At 41.6% G+C, this 21,340-nt stretch overlaps 1 protein-coding gene across 1 annotated transcript in view; it reads left to right on the forward strand.

Moving 5' to 3' along the window:
- Positions 1-1,442: 1,442 nt before the first annotated feature.
- Positions 1,443-21,340, forward strand: part of SHROOM3 (shroom family member 3) — a 261,704-nt gene continuing 241,806 nt past the window's right edge. Inside the window, exon 1 of the mRNA XM_058193382.1 lies at positions 1,443-1,553. The gene's annotated coding sequence lies outside the window, so the exon portion shown is untranslated. The remainder of the gene's footprint in view (positions 1,554-21,340) is intronic.

A 21,340-nucleotide genomic window follows, 5' to 3' on the forward strand; every position in this document is an offset into this window, starting at 1 on the left:
GAACTCCGCCGCCCTCGGCATGACCTGAGTATAACTCATAAAACCATCTGCTACAATGTCCTTCCTGTCGAAGACTACTTCAGCTTCAGTCGCAACAACACACAAGCACACAATAGATTTAAACTTAATGTGAACCGCCCCAATCTTGATTGTAGAAAATATGACTTCTGTAACAGAGTTGTTAATAATAATAACAATAACAATAACAATAACAATAACAATAATAATAATAATAATAATAATAATCAGGGCGGTTAACAGCCAAATAAAAATGACACTCAATAAATACAATACAAATAAAATAACTAAAAAAACTTATTCAAAATTTGGCCCAAATTTAAAATACATTTAATACATTTAAAATACATTTAAAACCCTAAAAAACCAATTAAAAATTAAAAACCCATAATAATATCTAAAAATTCTAAGCCAGTCCTGCGCGGAAAAATAGATACGTCTTCAGCTCGCGGCGAAAGGTCCGAAGGTCAGGAAGTTGTCGGAGTCCAGGGGGAAGTTCGTTCCATAGGGTAGGAGCCCCCACAGAGAAGGCCCTTCCCCTGGGGGCCGCCAGCCGACATTGCTTGGCTGACGGCACCCTAAGGAGTCCCCCTCTGTGAGAGCGCACGGGTTGGTGGGAGGCAAACGGTGGCAGTAGGCGGTCCTGTAAGTAACCCGGTCCTAAGCCATGGAGCGCTTTAAAGGTGGTAACCAACACCTTGAAGTGCACCCGGAAGACCGCCCTGAGTCCTTCGGGAGAAGGGCGGTATAAAAATCTAAATAATAAAATAACAAATACATAAATAAAATAAGACCACAGGCAGCCAGTGCAGCTTGCGCAGGATTGGTGTTATAGCAGCTCCCTCTATCACCCGCGCAGCTGCATTCTGGACCAACTGGAGCCTCCGGGTGCCCTTCAAGGGGAGCCTCATGTAGAGAGCATTGCAGTAGTCCAGGCAAGAGGTAACAAGAGCATGAGTGACTGTGCATAAGGAATCCCGGTCAAGAAAGGGGCGCAATTGGCGAATCAGGTGTACCTGATAAAAAGCTCTCCTGGAGACGGTTGTCAAATGTTCTTCAAAAGACAACCGCCCATCCAGGAGAACTGGAATGCATTAACTGACTCTGTGGTCTCTTCCCAAATTCCCCAAAACTTTAACCAAAGACTATCTACTATTGACCTCACCCCATTCCTAAGAGGTCTGTAAGGGGCGTGCATAAGAGCACCAGCGTGCCTACCGTTCCTGTCCTAATGTTCCCTTTGATTGTATCCAATTTGTATGGTTATTTCATGCTTATACATATATATATTGTTGTGTTTGACAAATAAATAAATAAATAAAAATAGCGAGAGGCCAGGGGAAAGTGTCTCTCTAATTTGTCTCTTTTCTCTCCGCCTAGATTGAAAAAGGAGGGAAAGCAGATTTATTGAACGCCCGGCTGCAACCCGGAGACGAAGTCGTCCTCATCAATGAAGTCTATCTAAGCAGCTCCAGGCAGAAAGCTATCTCCTTAGTGAAAGGTTCTTGGAAAACATTGAAGCTAGTTGTCCGCAGGTAGGTCTTACCTAGCCATGTGGGAAGTGTAATGAGTAGTTGTACCCCAGGATTTTGATTCTGGTATTGTCCCTTATCAAGACGTGAGGCTGTCAATTTTCCTATATTGGATTTGCAAAAGGGGCTTGTTTTGAAGAACGTTGTGAGAAGGGCTGGATTAAAAATGAGAGGAACTCAAGTTCTAGGACATTATTTGAAGGGATTGAAAATGAAGATTGTTAAAAGTAAAGGGAAGGAATATAAAGTTGGCTTGTTTGACCAAGGTTGAAATAGATATGTCGTTATCTGTCTCTGGTTGTTATCTATTTATGGTAACTGCTAGTGGGCTTCTACTGACCAGGACTGAACAATGAGGTTCTGATGATTTATTTATAGATAACGGATGAGATATGGATAAAAGAGATTGTAATTTAAAGAGAAGGTGATAAGTTAAATAAGGAAAATTGTTTATATTTGTTGCAATAAAGGGAGAAGCCATTCCTTTATATATTTCTTTTCTTTGTCTTTACTATATTTTTATTTATAATACAGGTAGTCCTCAACTTACAACGGTTCGTTTAGTGACCGTTGAAAGTTACACCAGCACTGAAAAAGTAATTTACGACCATTGCAACATCTCCTTGGTCACATGATCAAAATTCAGACACGCTTGGCAACTGACTCATATTTATGGTGGGTCAGAGTGTCCCTGGAGTCATATGATCCCTTTTTGTGACCTTCTGACAAGCAAAGTTAATGGAGAAGCCAAATCACTTAACGACCATGTGTCTAATTGAAGAACTGCAGTGATTCACTTAACCAATGAGGCGAGAAAAGTCATAAAATGGAACAAACTCACTTAACAGATTTCTCACTTAGCGACAGAAATTTAGGGCTCAATCGTGGTCGTAAGTCGAGGACTACCTGCATCTTTTGTTTTATGGCCTATTTCAGCCATATTGTTGTTAAGCAAATCACTTCAGCTATTAAGCGGAACAAGCAAATTCAGCTTCTTTGCTTCTGAGAAGCTAGCTGGAAAGGTCGCAAATGTTTATCACGTGACCCTGGGATCCTGCAAGCCAGTTGCCAAGCGGCCAAGCGGATCATTTTGATCACATGATTGTGAGGATACTAGGATTGCGATAAATGTGAGGATTGGTTGTAAATCACTTTTTTCCAGTGCTGTTGTGACTTTGAATGCTTGCTAAACAAATGGTTGTAAGTCAAGGACTTACCTGCATATGGAGCCTTGATATTTTGAGATGAAAGAGTAGAACATAGAATAAGAGAGTTGGAAGGGACCTTGGAGGTCTTCTAGTCCAACCCCCAGCTCAAGCAGCACACCCTCTACCATTCCGAACACTGTTTATCACTGGATATTACATCCGGTGGTGGGATTCAGCCGGGTCAGGCTGGTTCGGGCGAACTGGTAGTTAAATTGCTGGCTGGCTCCACCCCTCCCCACCCCGCCCCTTCCAGGAGTCCCTGTATGCCCCATTTTGGCTCCCAGGAGGCTGCAGGGAGGCACGAAGGGGCGGGGCAGCCCCCCTGTGGCCCATTTTGGCTCCCAGGAGGGTGCAGGAAGCCGAGTGCCACCTGTCACACACTCCTGGCCACGCCCACCATGGCCACGCCCACCCAGCTAGGCATTAGGGCAGAGAATTGGTTGTTAAATTATTTGAATCCCACCACCAATTACATCCCTGCAGCCTAGTGAGAGGATCAGACTGTAAGCTTTTTCTCTCTCCTTCCCCCGTTTCTTTTATTGAAAAAAAAAACCAAAACCATTTCCAGTTTTCTTGAAAGCCAACTCTTTTCTTCTGCCTGTCCTTTGTTATTGCAAAGCTGGAATCCTGTCCGCACAGAGTGGGCTTTTTCTGGGGCACGATGCTTCCTGAACACTTTATCAAGCTTGAGAATCAGGTCAAAATACAAAGTCAGATTCGTGTCATTGCAATCCGAAGCGTTCAGTCGGCCTCCAGCCTGGAATAATTGTGACCCATTCCAGAATCGTTTCTTTCGGTGTTTTGCAACCCTCTTTTCAATGAAAAACACCTAGTGGTCTTTTTTCAAAGCAAAGAGGTATTTGGAGGTTCTATTTGGGTGTGTAAAAAGCATCGGAGACCCATAGTGTGTGGTAAGATAAAGGTAAAAGTTTCCCTTGCATATATGTGTTAGCCATTCCTGACTCTAGGGGGCGGTGCTCATCTCCATTTCAAAGCCGAAGAGCCAGCGCTGTCCGAAGACGTCTCCGTGGTCATGTGGCCGGCATGACTCAATGCCAAAGGCGCACGGAACGCTGTTACCTTCCCACCAAAGGTGGTCCCTGATTTTTCTCCTTGCATTTTTTACCTGCTTTCGAACTGCTAGGTTGGCAGAAGCTGGGACAAGTAACGGGAGCTGACCATGTTACGCAGCACTAGGGATTCGAACCGCTGAACTGCCAACCTTTCGATCGACAAGCTCAAAGTCTTAGCCACTGAGCCAGAGCTTGGTATCTTTCCCCAAAATCTTAGTTTCAACCGCTGGTGTATTGTAGAATGAAAAAGGACAAGGTAGTGTAACAGATTAACAGAGTTGGAAGGGACCTTGCAGGTCATCTAGTCCAACCCCGCCGCCCAAGCAGGAGACCCTACACCATTTCTGACAAGTGGCAGTCCAGTCTCTTCTTGAAAGCCTCCAGTGATGAAGCTCCCACAACTTCCAAAGGCAACTTTTGTTCCATGGGTTGATTGCTCTCACTGTCAGAAAATTTCTCCTTATTTTCAGGTTGAATCTCTCCTTGGTCAATTTCCATCCATTACTCCATTATTATAGTTGGCTCTGACCAGGGGTAAAATGTAAAATTTGTTACTACCGGTTCTGTGGGCGTGGCTTGGTGGTGGTGGGGGTAATGTGACTGGGTGGGCGTGGCCAACTCTTTTTTTTAACTTTTAAATTTAACATTATTTCTACAACTTTTTCAGCCGAAGAAGTTGTAAAAAAATGCTTTTAAAAGCCTCTGATGATCAGACAACTCAGCTGGGATCGCCAGAGGAGCCTTTTAAAAGCTTTTTTTTTACAGCCTCTTCAGCCGAAGAGGTTGAGAAAAAATGCTTTTAAAAGGTTCAGATGATCCCAGCTGAGCTCTGCAATCATCAGAGGCTTTTTAAAAAACTTTTAAAAGCATTTTTTCGGCCGAAGAAAAAATGCTTTTAAAAGTTAAAAAAACCAAAAACCTCTGATGATCGTGTGGCTCAGCTGGGCATGCAGGGGGGGGGGCAGGGATTCCAGTTCTCCAAATCACCCACCACCATCGCTACCGGATCAGCGATCCGGTCCAAAAAGGGAGCATTTCACCCCTGGCTGTGACTGTACAATTAAAAAGCCTGTCTCTTTTTGAGGGGGGTTTAAAATCCACGGCCATAGTTGCCACCTCGTTTTTTTTTTTGTCTCTCCCTGATGTTTCTGAATTAAATTTTGTTGGAAAAAGCAAGTTTATGTCTATTACAACTGTGAGAAATCAGCTTAAGAAGAATTTTGGCCATTTCCAAAATCAGGAGTCAAATAGAATAAAGGATAACATTTTCAGTTTTCATTGACAAATAGAGAACTTTTCATCTTTTGTGACAAACAGATTCAGTTCATGTCACAAGTTTAGGTATTTATCCGAATAACGGTTGGAAGGGACCTTGGAGGTCTTCTAGTCCAACCCCCTGCTCAAGCAAAAGATCATATACCATTTCAGACAAATGGTTGTCCAATCTGTTTTTGAAAACCTCCAGTGTTGGAGCATTCACAACTTCTGGAGGCAAGTTGTTCCACTGATTAATTGTTCTAACTGTCAGGAAATTCCTCCTTAGTTCTAGGTTGCTTCTCTCCTTGCTTAGTTTCCATACATTGCTTCTTGTCCTGCCTTCAAGTGCTTTGGAGAAGAGGTTCACCGGTGGGAAGGCGAGATGAGGAGTGACTGAGCGGGGTGTGTTTGTGTGCGTGGGGTGGGGGGGGTGAGAGGATGGGCGGGGCAAGCAGCAAGCAGGGGGCGGGGCCAGCCAGAGGTGATATTTGCCGGTTCTCCGAACTACGCAAAAATTCCGCTACCGGTTCGCCCAAACCAGTCCGAACCGGCTGAATATTACCTCTGGGTTCACCCCCTCTTCTTTGTGGCACCCCTCAAATATTGGAACGCCGCTATTATATCACCCCTAGTCCTTTTTTCCCCTAGACTAGACATACCCAATTCCTGCAACTGTTCTTTGTGTGTTTTAGCCTCCAACCCCCTAATCATCTCTTATTTATTTAACATATTGAAAGATTTAGCAGTTGCCTTCCCCCAAGGTAAAGCTTCATTAGTTTTAATGATTATTTGGCTTATTGTCCAATAGTGTTATGCCAGCCCAGTTCATTTAATCAGTATATGATTTATTGTGTTCCATGAACCCAGAAAATGGGTTAATCCAGTAAGACGAGGCACCTATTTATTTTTATCTATTTGCAGAGAAATTGACAGCTTTTGGAAACTGCCTCAATCATTTAATCTCTGGATGTGCGGAGGATCCAGAGATCTAGCCACGAAATTAGTAAATAATAATGTAAACAGAGAAATTCTACAGCTGTACCAAGCATTGAATTATTAAATTGAGGTTGACTCCCAGCTCGTAGAGTTTCAGCAATCCATAAAAAGAAAGAGGTAAAATCTCAAGGGTTCTAAGAAAATCTCAGTCCCCTGCAATTATTTTATATTTATAGTGTAGATGTTCACAACCATTTAAACACTTTAATCTTTGTATGTCACTCACAGTTGCTTCTGTGAGATGGATAGCCATATGTGGCCTTAATTCCTCTTAACAAGAGGCTTGTTAAAGCTTTGAAGAATTTTATTTGCTTGTTTGTTGATTTGTCTCAGAAGCATCATGATTAAAATAAGCTATACTGTGAGAAAAAAAAGTTAATATAATATACAAGATTGGAATATGTACACATATAAGAATTTTGTGAGAAGAAACAAAAGAAAAAAAAATGAAAAAAAGCAATAGTATTCTAGGACATTATTTGCAAGGAAATATCAAGATTACTAGAAGTAAAACGGAAGGAATAAAAAGTTGGTTTATTTGATCAAGGTTAAAACAGATACCTTGTTATCTCTAGTAATCTTTGCCGACATCAGGACTAAAATGATGATGCTTTTAAGTATGGGATTTCTAGATTTCTAGATAAGGCTTGTAGAACTGCAGAAAAAATAATTGCTACCAACCTGCCTTCCATGGAGGACCTGTATACTGCACGAATCAAGAAGAGGGCCGTGAAAATATTTGCAGATCCCTCGCATCCAGGACATAAACTGTTTCAACTCCTACCCTCAAAACGACGCTATAGAGCACTGCACACCAGAACAACTAGAAACAAGAACAGTTTTTTCCCGAAGGCCATCACTCTGCTAAACAAATAATTCCCTCAACACTGTCAGACTATTTACTGAATCTGCACTACTATTAATCTTCTCATCGTTCCCATCACCAATCTCTTTCCACTTATGACTGTATGACTATAACTTGTTGCTGGCAATCCTTATGATTTATATTGATATATTGACCATCAATTGTGTTGTAAATGTTGTACCTTGATGAAGGTATCTTTTCTTTTATGTACATTGAGAGCATATGCACCAAGACAAATTCCTTGTGTGTCCAATCACACTTGGCCAATAAAATTCTATTCTATTCTAGATAAGAGATTGCATATGGAAAGAGGAGATTATCACAGCATCGATTTATGACCAAAATTGAGCCTAACATTTCTGTTGCTAAGTGAGACAGTTAAGTGAGTTTATAGATAAGAGATTGGATATGGAAAGAAGAGATTATTTCTTATAATTTAAGAGAGAAGATGGATAAGTTGCTAATTTTTTTTATTCTTTTGATCAAGGGGGAAGTCATTTCTTTATATATTTCTTTTTCTTTACTAGAGGTAGTCCTCAACTTACAACGGTTCATTTAGTGACCATGCAAAGTTAAAATGGCATTGAAAAATGGGACTTACAACTGTTGCAGCATCTCCAGAGTAATGTGACCGAAATTCAGATGTCTGGCAGTTGGCATGTATTTGGGGCGGATGCAGTGCCCTGGGGTCACCTGGTCAGCTTTGGTGACCTTCTGACAAGCCAAATTAATGGGGAAACCAGATTCACTTAACAACCGTCTTACTAGTTTAACAATGGCAGTGATTTTCTTAACAACTGTGGTAAGAGAGATCGTGAAATGGGCCAAATTTCACTGTCTTGCTTAGCAATGGAAATTGTAGTCATAAATTGAGGACTACCTGGAGAAAGATGATCAAACAGTTTCGGCCTTGAGCCACATGTTTCCATAGACAGAGAAAAATGCAGATGTGAGTCAAGTACTTTCTGGGAAGAAATAAGGATCCTGCAAGCAAAATCTAGTGAAAAAGAAATAGAAGTAGCATTTATTCTATTCTATTCTATTCTATTAAGACTTATATACCACTTCGTAGAATAGAATAGAATAGAATAGAATAGAATAGAATAGAATAGAATAGAATAGAATTTTTTATTGGCCAAGTGTGATTGGACACACAAGGAAGTTGTCATAGAATAGAATAGAATAGAATAGAATAGAATAGAATAGAATAGAATAGAATAGAATAGAATAGAATAGAATAGAATAGAACAGAACAGAATAGAATAGAATAGAATTCTTTATTGGCCAAGTGTGATTGGACACCCAAGGAATTTGTCTTTGGTGCATACGCTCTCCGTGTACATAAAAAGACAAGATACGTTTGTCAAGGATCATAAGGTACAACGCTTAATGATAGTCATCGGGTACAAATAAGCAATCAAATCATACGAGGAAACAATCAATATCAATCGTAAGGATACAAGCAACAAAATTACAGTCCTAGAGTCGTAAGTGGGAAGAGATGGGTGATAGGATGGGTATAACGGTGGGTCTCACATTTTGTCACTACTGGTTCGTCCTGCGTGCACATGGGCCCGGCCTTCTGCGCGTTTTCTTTGCTCGCACATGCCGGGCCACAAAACCATGCCTAAATAGGACTATATAGAGCTGGGGCGGGTGGATGGATCCGCAATCTCTGCTACCAGTTTGCCCGAATTGGTACAAACCAGCTCAATTCCACCTCCGAATGGGTGATAATTGAGATATCTCTCAAGTATACATATTCTGTATAACCTGTATTTTTAAGGGGTCCCTGGATAGATAAGATGTTAGGACATTTGCCTTGCTTAAGTAATCCTTGTAGCGATAAGCTTAATAAGTGGAAGAACAGCAAACACTTCGTAGAATAGAATAGAATAGAATAGAATAGAATAGAATAGAATAGAATAGAATAGAATAGAATAGAATTTTTTATTGGCCAAGTGTGATTGGACACACAAGGAATTTGTCTTGGTGCATATGCTCTCAGTGTACATAAAAGAAAAGATACGCTCATCAAGGTACAATATTTACAACACAATTGATGGTCAATATATCAATATAAATCATAAGGATTGCCAGCAACAAAGTTACAGTCATGCAGTCATAAGTGGAAAGAAATGGGTGATGGGAACTATGAGAAGATTAATAGTAGTGCAGATTTAGTAAATAGTTTGACAGTGTTGAAGGAATTATTTGTTTAGCAGAATGATGGCCTTCGGGGAAAAACTGTTCTTGTGTCTAGTTGTTCTGTTGTGCAGTGCTCTATAGCGTCGTTTTGAGGGTAGGAGTTGAAACTGCTTATGTCCAGGATGCGAGGGGTCTGTAAATATTTTCACTGCCCTCTTCTTGATTCGTGCAGTATACAGGTCCTCAATGGAAGGCAGGTTGGTAGCAATTATTTTTTCTGCAGTTCTAATGATCCTCTGAAGTCTGTGTCTTTCTTGTTGGGTTGCAGAACCGAACCAGACAGTTATAGAGGTGCAAATGACAAACTCAATAATTCCTCTGTAGAACTGAATCAGCAGCTCCTTGGGCAGTTTGAGCTTAGTGCCTTACAGGCCTCTCTAAGCGGTTTACGGAGTCAGCATATTGCCCCCAACAATCTGGGTGTTTTTTTATGTTTATGACAATTTTATTAATTTATGATGCAACATACAAAAAATTAGAAAAGTGAAAAGGAGGAGAAATACGGAGGAGGAGGTTGGTTACGACCTTTAAAGCGCTCCATGGCTTAGGGCCTGGGTACTTACGGGACCGCCTGCTGTTACCTCATGCCTCCCACCGACCCGTACGCTCACACAGAGAGGGCCTTCTCAGGGTGCCGTCCGCCAAGCAATGCCGGCTGGCGGCCCCCAGGGGAAGGTCCTTCTCTGTGGGGGCTCCCACACTCTGGAACGAGCTTCCCCCGGGTTTACGCCAAATACCTGACCTTCGGACCTTCCGCCGCGAACTGAAGACACATCTTTTCATTCGCGCGGGGCTGGCTTGAATTTTATTGAATTTTATTGGTTTTTTAAATTTTTTAAATTTTTAATATTAATCTTAAATGGGATTTTAGTTTTTTATATATTTTAAAGTTTCGGGCTAATTATAATAAGTTTTTTAATTCACATTTTAAATTGTACATTGTATTGTCTTTTTTACTTCTGCCTGTACACCGCCCTGAGTCCTTCGGGAGAAGGGCGGTATAAAAATCAAATAAAATAAATAAATAAATAAATAAATAAATAAGGAAGGAAAAAGTGTGGAAAAGAAGGGGGGGAAAGAAAGAAAAGGCATTGACTTTTGACTCCCTTTGGTGCAGTAGAATAGGCTAATAACATCAAACCACAACTTTTTAGTTTTACATAGTAGTTTAAACTAGCCATTCCCATAACATCTAATCGGTAAAGCCCAAAATCAAAGTTTCATTTTTTTCCCTACCTCAAGAAGAAAGTCCAGAAGTGGTTTCCAAGTAAAAACAAAAATATCTGTGGGTTTTTTCCCTTGATCAAAGCAGTCCATTTAAGCTGTCTCTGCTAACTCCGTCAACTTTTGCAGCCATTCGTCCGTTCTCAGGGTCAAAGTGTCCTTCCGTTTTTGAGCGTGAAGGAATCGTGCTGCCGTCAACATGCAGAGCATCAAAGTTCCCAAATTTCCCTCCCAAGTCTTTAACAATCTGGGTCCTCATTTTATCCACCTCGGAAGGATGGAAGGCTGAGTCAACCTTGAGCCTGGTGAGAATTGAACTGCAGGCAATCGGCAAAGTTAGCCTGCAATACTGCGCCACCACGGCTCTAAACCGAGGAGCAGATACTAGCAAGACTGTTCTTTCACTGATTAACGAGCTAAGGTTGTTCAGTTCCTTAATACTGATATTTATATTAATTCTCTGATAATATTGTACTATTAACTAGAGCATACAAAACATTTGCTAGATCAATCCTTGAATACAGCTCATCTGTCTGGAACCCGCACTGCATATCGGACATAAATACAATCAAGAGAGTCCAGAGATATTTCACAAGAAGAGTCCTCCACTCCTCTGCTCGCAATAAAATACCTCATGCCACCAGACTCCAAATTTTGGGCTTAGACAACTTAGAACTATGCTGACTGCAGTCTGAACTAAGCATAGTACATAAAATTATCTACCACAATGCCCTACCTGTCAATGACTACTTCAGCTTCAACCACAACAATACACGAGCAAATAATAGATACAAACTCAAGGTAAAACTGCTCCAAACTCGATTGCAGAAAATATGACTTCAGCAACAGAGTGGTCAGTGCCTGGAATGCACTACCTGACTCTGTGGTTTCTTCTCCAAACCCCCAAAACTTTAACCTAAGACTGTCTACTGTTGACCTCACCCCATTCCTAAGAGGTCTGTAAGGGGCGTACATAAGAGCACCCGCCTGCCTACCGTCCCCGTCCTAATATTCCTTTTTTTACTTACTCTTTTCAGGTATCCAAATTATGTTTATACTTTTACCTGTTATCTTATCTATGATTGCCAAAATAAATAAATAAATAAAATAAATACTTCTCTCATGCGTTATAGGGAAGTACGGTCAGCTCTCCCTTCCTGAAGCCTTCACAAATGGCCATCTTCTTCCAGCGAAGGTGTTGTCCTTTGGACCTCCTTGCCAAGAACCAAAAAAAAAAGAATTGTAAGTTTTTTTTAAAGCACCTGCGAACTTCCAAAGAAATCAGAAAGTTCAAGGACTCCATGTACCACGAATGAATGCTGAGGGACTAGTTATCTTGCTGCATCTTAACACAGTAGGCCTGTTATATGGTTGGCCAACCTGATGCGCGTGGCTGGGCTTTCCCAATTTAGATTTCAGGAGGAGAACTATTTATTTTATTTATTTATTTATTTATTTATTCACATTTTTATACCGCCCTATCTCCCGAAGGACTCAGGGCGGTGTACAGCCAAATAAAAACATAAGAATAATACAAATAAAAACAACAATTAAAAAACTTATTAATTAGGCCGAAATTAAAATATCACTAAAATAGTATAAAACCCCATTAAAACTAAATTTAAAACTATAAACCCTAGGCTAGCCCTGCGCAAATAAATAGATGTGTCTTAAGCTCGCGGCGGAAGGTTCCGAGGTCGGGAAGTTGGTGCAGCCCTGGGGGAAGCTCGTTCCAGAGGGTGGGAGCCCCCACAGAGAAAGCCCTTCCTCTGGGTGTCGCCAGTCGGCACTGCCTGGCGGACGGCACCCTAAGGAGTCCCTCTCTGTGAGAGCGTACGGGTCGGTGGGAGGCAATCGGTGGCAGTAGGCGGTCCCATAAGTAACCCGGCCCTATGCCATGGAGCGCTATGCCATTGAAACTCACAGTTTCAATGCAATCAGTGGTGAAATCCTCCGCGGATCACCACTGGTTCGCTGCCCGCACATACGCGTCACGTGCCAAAAGCACACCGCACAAGCGCATCTGCAGTACATGTCAAACACGCGCTTTGCTAGGCTTCACTAGGTAAGTAGAACAGCGAGGGGGGGGGGGAACAGCTGTGCCATGTGATTTAGCTTCCCTAGAAAGCAGGATTTCCTGTTTTCTAGCAAATATAAACCGCGCAGCACAGCTGATCGTCGGAAATACTGGTTCGGATGAACCGGTAGCTTTTTTTTTCCACTACTGGTTTGCCTAATCCGGTAGTTTTTATCACTACCGGTTTGCCTGAACTAGAGCGAATCAATAGCATTTCACCCCTGAATGCAATACACCAGGGGTGTCAAACTCAATTTCATTGAGGGCCGCATCAGGGTTGTGTTTGACCTCGGAGGGTGTGGGGGGCATGGCTGGGGGTGGTGATCATGGTGGGCGTGGCCAGTTTGACATCACTCATGTTGGGGGCATCTGTGGTGGCCAAGTGCTAAGGCAGGACTTCCCTGAGACCCTCCCTCACTCTCATTATAATCTCCTTCCTTCCTTCCTTCCTTCCTTCCTTCCTTCCTTCCTTCCTTCCTTCTCTTCTCTTCTCTTTTCTTCTTTTTCCTTCTCTCTTCATTCTCCTTCCTTCTTCCTTCTTCCTTCTTCCTTCTTCCTTCTTCCTTCTTCCTTCTTCCTTCCCCTCTTTCCTTCTTTTTCCTTCCTTGCTCTCTTCCCTTCTTCCCTTCTTTTTCTTTGTCTTTCCTCTTTCCCTTTCTCCTTTCCTGTCCCTTCTTGCATGCTCAAATGCAAAAGGGGAAACATTTCTCCTTTTGCTTTGTTTTTAATTTGTTTTGCTAGCCCTCTGCTAGCGAAAATGGAGCCTGGGAAGTGCCTGAACCCCCAAAATGCAATATGCGCACAGCCCTGCGCATATGCCCTGCCCCCATGCATGCACACGCGGCCCCCACACACACCCCACGCCATGTTTGTGCACATGCTCCCCCACACGTGCCTCGCACCCCGCACAAGCGTGCGCAGCCCCCCCCCCACAGAGACCCAAAGACCAGCTGGCTGGTGGGAGGTGCGTGCACATGCGCAGCAGAGCTGACCTAGGGAAATGGCTCGCGGGCTCACATAGAGGGCGCTGCATGCCACATCTGGCACGCGTGCCATAGGTTCGCCATCATGGGAATAGATTATAACTAAATAGAGAGACGATAGATAAATAGAGAGATGAAAGATTAGAGAGGAGGGAGAGAAATAGATGATAAATTAGAGAGAGAGAGAAATAGCTCAGGCTGTTAAGAAGCCAGTTATTAGAACACAGTAGCCTGCAATTACTGCAGGTTCAAGCCCAGCCCAAGGTTGACTCAGCCTTATAAGGTAGGTAAAATGAGGACCCAGATTGTTGGGGGGCAATAAGTTGACTTTGTAAAAAATATACAAATAGAATGAGACTATTGCCTTATACACTGTAAGCCGCCCTGAGTCTTCGGAGAAGGGCGGGATATAAATGTAAACAAAACAAAACAAAACAAAACAAAAATAGATGATAGATAAATAGAGAGCTTACATAGATAGATAGATGGGTAGAGATAGAGAGATTATATATATATATATATATATATATATATATATATATATATGTCTTTGGTTGTTCGGGTTTTCTCCCGTGTAAAATTGGAAGTGTCTTGGCGACGTTTCGACGAAGTCTCATTCGTCATCTTCAGGCTTCAGCTTCGTGCTTCTGGGAGCAATGTGTGATTGCAGCTGTTTCTTCCTTTTAACTGCTAGTGGGGGTTTGAACTGATTGGGTGGGAGCTTGGCTGTGCTCTGATTGGCTGGGGGTGTGTCCTTGGGTGGGGGCTTGGTTGTGCTCAGATTAGTCTGAATTGCAGGGGGATTTGAGCTGGTGAGCTGCATTGCTGTTGTTTGGCTTCGTGGTCGTGGTCGTGCTACATCTTCATAGTGGGTGTCAGTCTGCTGCATGTATGGATTGGAGGGGTTTGAAATGGCTAATGTTGCAGCTGCGGTCGAGAAGCCATCGAGATAGAAAAATGCCTTCACAGCATGAACAAACGAGATGATACCTCCCGCCTATCAGCCATTTTGAAACCCGCCCGTATTGACAAACGAGTCCCTAACACGAGGAATGACACCAGACCCACACTGACGAGGTCCACACAGGATGTCACCACCACACATCCACCCAGAAAGAAGATCCAAACCCACACTGCTCATGAAGCACGACCATGGACCAGAAGCCAGACCGCAGCTGCAACATTAGCCATTTCAAACCCCTCCAATCCATACATGCAGCAGACTGACACCCACTATGAAGATTTTTTTTTTGTTTTTTGTTTTTGTTTACATTTATACCCCGCCCTTCTCCGAAGACTCAGGGCGGCTTACAGTGTATAAGGCAATGTAGCACGACCACGAACACGAAGCCAAACAACAGCAATGCAGCTCCCCAGCTCAAATCCCCCTGCAACTCAGACTAATCTGAGCACAACCAAGCCCCCACCCAAGGACACACCCCCATCCAGAGCACAAAAAAACCCCATCCAATCAGTGCACAGCCAAGCTCCCACCCAATCAGTTCAAACCCCCACTAGCAGTTAAAAAGGAAGAAACAGCTGCAATCACACATTGCTCCCAGAAGCACGAAGCTGAAGCCTGAAGATGACGAATGAGACTTCGTCGAAACATCGCCAAGACACTTCCAATTTTACGCGGGAGAAAACCCGAATAACCAAAGACCTACATATATATAGAGAGAGAGAGACAGAGAGACAGAGAGACAGAGAGACAGAGACAGAGAGACAGAGACAGAGAGAGAGACAGACAGACAGACAGACACTAGATGATAGCTAAATAGAGAGATGATAGATTAGAGAGAGGGGGAAGAGAAATAGATAATAGATAAATAGAGGATAGATGAGAAAGAGAGAGAGAAATAGATGATAAATAGAGAGATGTAACCAATAGATGGATAGAAAGAGATAGAGAGAAATAGATGATAGATAAATAGAGAGATGATAAGATTAGAGAGAGAGAGAAGTAGTTGATAAACAGAGAGATGTAACAGATGGATAAGAGATAGAAATAGATGGTAGATAAATAGAGAGATGATAGATTATATACGTATATAGAGACAAACAGACAGATAGATGATAGAATTGTTCTTCGAGAGCCGCAAAGCCAATAGCAGTTTTATTTTTAATTTTTAAATCACTCCTCCTTAAACCAAACTGCCCCTGCCCCTTGCCCCTCCCCTCCATTTCTTACCGCATTAATGTCATTTCATGCAAGCTTTGGCTCAGAGCGTACAGAAATTAAATCCAGTCAATCCCGCTTTTGTGAATGAAATCAATTAGCAGATGGATTTGGTTCCAGTGATTACGAATAAAATCACTTGCCACGGACATCTTGCTTAAGCAGCGGTTGCTGATGTTCTGCTTGAGATGGGTTTGTGCAATAATTAATCACCTCTTCTCTTTGGATATAAGGCTACAGGCAAAACGAATCGGACTGAAGGCATTTGAGACATAAGATTCTGACCTTGTCAGGTCTGATGTGAATCATTTTTTTTCCTTTTTCTTATTTTTTTTTTCCCATGGAAGATTTAGATGGATCGATGTAAAAGTCAGCTTGCATCTGAAAGCTTTTAGCCCAGGCCAATCCATCCAAACAATGCAGCTGCTTTTTTCTTTTTTCTTTTTCAAAAAGCAAACAACCCAAAAAATCAAGCCGCTCAAGAAATGCAATACAATTAAATCGAAACTGTTAAGCTTTCAAAAGACCAAATTAGACTTTGTTAAAAGCCAGTTTGGAAAAGTTGTGGTAGATTTAATTGTCAGCTTCTTTGGCAGCTGTCTTAAACATCTTCCCAAGAATGACACTGATAGAGGTTTTTGTTTTTTTTTGGGAGATGAAAGGGAGGGAGGGAAAAGGGCTCCTAAAATTGAATTTTTCTTTATTATTCTCTTAAGAGTTTTCTGGGAAAAAGACAGGGAAAGAAAAACATTTAAAGAAAGGTAAAGAAGGAAAGAAAAACAAAATGGGAGGAAGGAAGGATGAGAAAAAATAGAAGGAAGTTGAATGAGAAGGAAGGAAGGAAAGAAGGAAAAAAGAGAAAGAGAAAAAATTATGTGAAGGAAGGAAGAAAGGGGAAAAAGAGAAAGAAGAAAGTTGCATGAGAAGGAAGGAAGGAGGGAGGGACGGAAGGAAGAGGAAAAAAGAGAATGAAGCATGTTGTATGAAAAAGAAGGAAGGAAGGAAGGAAGGAAGGAAGTAAAGAGAAAGAAGGAAGTTGTATGAGAAGGAAGGAAAGAAGATGAAACTTGAATCACAATTGCAAAACTGCAAACGATATACAAACATGGTGGCATAGAAAAAACAAACAGCATTATTATATTAAACATCACATAGATTCCAATTATTTGGTTGACATACTTCTGCCATCAACACTACACATTTAGTTCAATTAACCGTCATCTTTTGAGTAGTGAGCTCTTCATTTTTTAAGACACACCGTTTATAAATATACAAATATTTGTCCGCGGAGCTGCTTACAATTGAAGGTGGGAATTTCCATTCATTCAAAACCTATTTGCTACTAGGCTTCCAGGGGCTGGCTTACTTCTTTCCTTTCTTCCAAGGGTTTGCTACAAGACTACAATTCCCATAACTGCAGCTTTAATAAATCACAAATCTGGGTGTTTCAATCCCAAATATTTGAAGAGCATCATGCCAAAGGCCAAATTGCTGTTTTCAAACCATCTACCCATTGGAAAATAACATTTATATTTGTTCATTCATTCATTCATTCATTCATTTTCAATAGCTGCCCAACTCAGCCAAGTGACTCTGGGCATCTTACAGTTCTAAAATTATAAATACCATTAAAACGAATTTTAAAAAACCCATGAAAACAAAAAAAATACTGTATCAAATGGTGAAGTATGCTATCATTCTCAAAATAGGGTTAGGATGTATAATATAATATAACAACAGAGTTGGAAGGGACCTTGGAGGTCTTCTAGTCCAACCCCCTGCCCAAGCAGGAAACCCTACACCAACTCAGACAGATGGTTATCCAACATTTTCTTAAAAAATTCCAGTGCTGGAGCATTCACAACTTCTGCAGGCAAGTCGTTCCACTTATTAATTGTTCTAACTGTCAGGAAATTTTTCCTTAGAACTAAGTTGCTTTTTTCCTTGATCAGTTTCCACCCATTGCTTCTTGTTCTACCCTCAGGGGCTTTGGAGAACAGCCCGACTCCCTCTTCTCTGTGGCAGCCCCTGAGATATTGGAACACTGCTATCATGTCTCCCTAGTTCTTCTTTTCATTAAACTAGACATACCCAGTTCCTGCAACCGTTCTTCATATGTTTTAGCCTCCAGTCCCCTAATCATCTTTGTTGCTCTTCTCTGCACTCTTTCTAGAGTCTCAACATCTTTTTTACATCGTGGCGACCAAAACTGGATGCAATATTCCAAGTGTGGCCTTACCAAGGCATTATAAAGTGGCACTAACACTTCACATGTCTCTTGATTTGATTTGATTTGTTTGTCGTTTGCTTAGGAAACCGATAGGCCATTTCCTTAACAGCCCTGGGATGGCTTCAAAAATCCAATTAAACTTAAAAAGAACATCACTAAAAGGACTGCATTTGAAAAAGATGAAACCAACCAACCAACCAACCAACCAACCAGTAAATCACCTTTATTTGCTAAAATTTAACAGAACAGAATAACAGCTTTTGAAGGCGCATTGGAGGTCTTTTAAGCCAACCTCCCTGTTCAAGCAGGAGACCCTGTATCATTTCAAACAAATGGTTGTCCAATCTCTTCTTGTAACCCTCCAATGTTGGAGCATCCACAACTTCTGGAGGCAAATTATTCCACTGATTAATTGTTCTCAGTGTCAGGAAATTTCTCCTTAGTTCTAGGTTGCTTCTCTCCTTGATTAGTTTCCATCCGTTGCTTCTTGTCCTTTGTGCTTTGAAGAATAGCTTGACCCCCTCTTCTTTGGGGCAGCCCCCTCAAATATTAGAAGACTGCTATCATGTCTCCCCTGGTCCTTCTTTTCACTAGAGTATAGACTTACTCAATTCCTGCAACCGTTCTTCATCTGTTTTAGCCTCCAATCCCTTAATCATTTTTGTTGCTCTTCTCTTCACTCTTTCCAGAGTCTCAACATCTTTTTTATTATTATTATTATTTTGTGGTGACCAAAACTGGATGCAGTATTCCACATGTGTGGCCTTTATAAAGTGGTCCTACGATGAAACAAGCCAACCAACCAGGAAATCACCTTTCTTTGAGGTCAATTTTCATGAGATATATGTCAGGGTTCCAAGGAACACTCCCAATGAAATAAAAGCTTTGAGGCTTGAGGTTCCTCAAAGTTCCAATTTATTAGAGATGTCATGTTGGCACAGCTGGGAAAACCCGAAACTGAAAGCTTCCGGGTTTTCCACACCCAGTTGACAAATCACAGCCCTGCCCCCACACCCACAAGTTCATCACATTGTCCAATCAACTCTTCACACTCAACTGGATACAATCTTCAGGCAGTCTCCATCAGACGCAGGCAAAAGTCCTTGAATACGGAATGTTGTTATGACTAACTTTCTACCGCTCGAACAACAACCCCCTCCCAACTTCCCCAGCTAAAATATGTGGCAGTTAAGAGGCAAAAAGAAAATTGCCTTCCAAAACTGACAATATATTCTTTATATAGCTTAGCTATAGTTTAGCTAATATAATTTATATATAATTATATATATAAATATTATATATGTTTTCTGAGGTTTTCGCAGGTGTTTGTATGTAGGTCTTTGGTTATTCAGGTTTCATCCCGCATAAAATTGGAAGTGTCTTGGCGACGTTTCGACGAAGTCTCATTCGTCATCTTCAGGCTTCAGCTTCGCGCTTCTGGGAGTAATGTGTGATTGCAGCTGTTTCTTCCTTTTTAACTGCTAGTGGGGCTTTGAATTGATTGGGTGGGAGCTTGGCTGTGCTCTGATTGGATGGGGTTTTTTTTGTGCTCTGATTGGCTGGGGGTGTGTCCTGTTTGGGTGGGGGCTTGGTTGTGCTCAGATTAGTCTGAGTTGCATGGGGATTTGAGCTGGTGAGCTGCATTGCTGTTGTTTGGCTTCGTGTTTGTGATCGTGCTACATCTTCATAGTGGGTGTCAGTCTGCTGACTGACATACTCCAGTTTTATAATATAATATATTATAATATAATATATAATTTATATGCACCAAGACAAATTCCACACTTGGCCAATAAAAAATTCTATTCTATTCTATTCTATTCTATTCTATTCTATTCTATTCTATTCTATTCTATTCTATTAGCTTAGCTATAGTTTAGCTGCTATTAGGCAGTCCTGCCATCTTGCCTTTCAGTTCTCTCCACACACAGGCAGGGAGTGACTCACACTGATTTCTTTCTTTTTCTTTTCTTTCTTTTCTTTTTTCTTTTTTCTTTTTTGCTCTCTGATTCTCCCCTGACATCACCATCCCCACTCCAGTCCTGGTCAGCCGAGGCTGGCTGGTAATTGGCAGGTAAAAGAAAAGTAATTTGAGCTCTGAGCTATGCTGAGCCTCCAATTTGGCTGCTCTCCAAGCGCAGCGGAGTGTCTGCAGAAATCCACCTGCCTTTTTGGACTGCAAGCTGTTTAGGAAGCAGCAGCAGCAGCGGCAGCTGGAGAGCTAAGTTTTTCCTCCCTTTTTTGGGCCATCAACCTACTTGAAATGACCACAAGTAGGACCGAGTCCTGTCTCCTCTTTCAAGAACGCTGCTAAAACCCGCAAGGATGGGAGCACAGCATTTATAAGGTAAGGAATCTTGGATTAAATGGAGAAAAGAGAGAGCTCAACCGCTGAACGCAGGGATGTCCAATCTTGGCTACTTTAAAGACTTGTGGACTTCGACTCCCAGAATTCCCCAGCCAGCAAAGAATTCTGGGAGTCGAAGTCCAGAAGTCTTGAAGTTGTCAAGTTTGGACACTTTGGGGCTTAACGTTTTAAACTGAGCAGGAAGAATAGGAAAACATTTTAGGCTTCCCAATAGCCCTTGATGATCCCATGGAGACAGGGGGGAAAAAAACTTTTTCAAACTTTGCGCAGCTGTTTGGAATGTTGGCTTAGAGGAGAAAGTTTGGTCCAACTTTGTGAATTTCATGTCTTAGAGGTGGGAAAAGAGAGCCTAGAGATCATTAAAAAAACTGTTGGCCGGGTGGTAGCAGATATTAATTTTAATATGCAGGTTATTAGGCCTCTGAGTCACACCTCCGTGTATCAGCTGTTTTTAGAGTCTGTCAGTGAAGTGCCTCATTTGTCAGTTCAGAATTAGGATTATTCGTGTTTTTCTTTCTTCTTCTTCTTCCTGAATCTTTCTAACGTGCAGAGCAGAGCAGCAATGGGAAACCTCACCTGTTTGTATGTTAATTAGTTTTTAAATACAATTAATATAAAGGCAAGGTAGCAGATAACAATTAGTAGATTTAATTCCATCTAAGCACTTGTTGATTTTGACAGGCATCTAAGAAAAAAATGAAAAGGGTTGAGTGAGTTCTGCTTGGCCACGCTTGTTTAAAATATTTTTTCTTCCTTACCTGGAAATATTGGTTGGACGGGAGTGAAATATAGTGTGGGGAGGGGGAGCTTACTATCTCCCCACTTTTACATAGGATCACAGCTACTACATTAATTATGGCTGCTTCTCAGTTTTAATATTTACGCTCTGCAATTCAACCGATACGTACACAAACAGTCGCATGTAACCCGTGAACTGAATGTAATCGTCTCAGGCAAAATAAGTTTGGGTTTTTTTGTTTTACTTTCCCAAATCTACCAGTACCCCCTTTCTGTTCTCTTTTTATTCTGGCTTCGTTTATTTTTTTAAAAAAGGACGTGGAAGTTCAACATGTATTGTAGTTGCGGTACAAATTGTCCTCCAAAGGACATAAAGTTTTGATT

This window comes from Ahaetulla prasina, chromosome 8, assembly GCF_028640845.1.
Source record: "Ahaetulla prasina isolate Xishuangbanna chromosome 8, ASM2864084v1, whole genome shotgun sequence".
Lineage (NCBI taxonomy): Eukaryota > Metazoa > Chordata > Lepidosauria > Squamata > Colubridae > Ahaetulla > Ahaetulla prasina.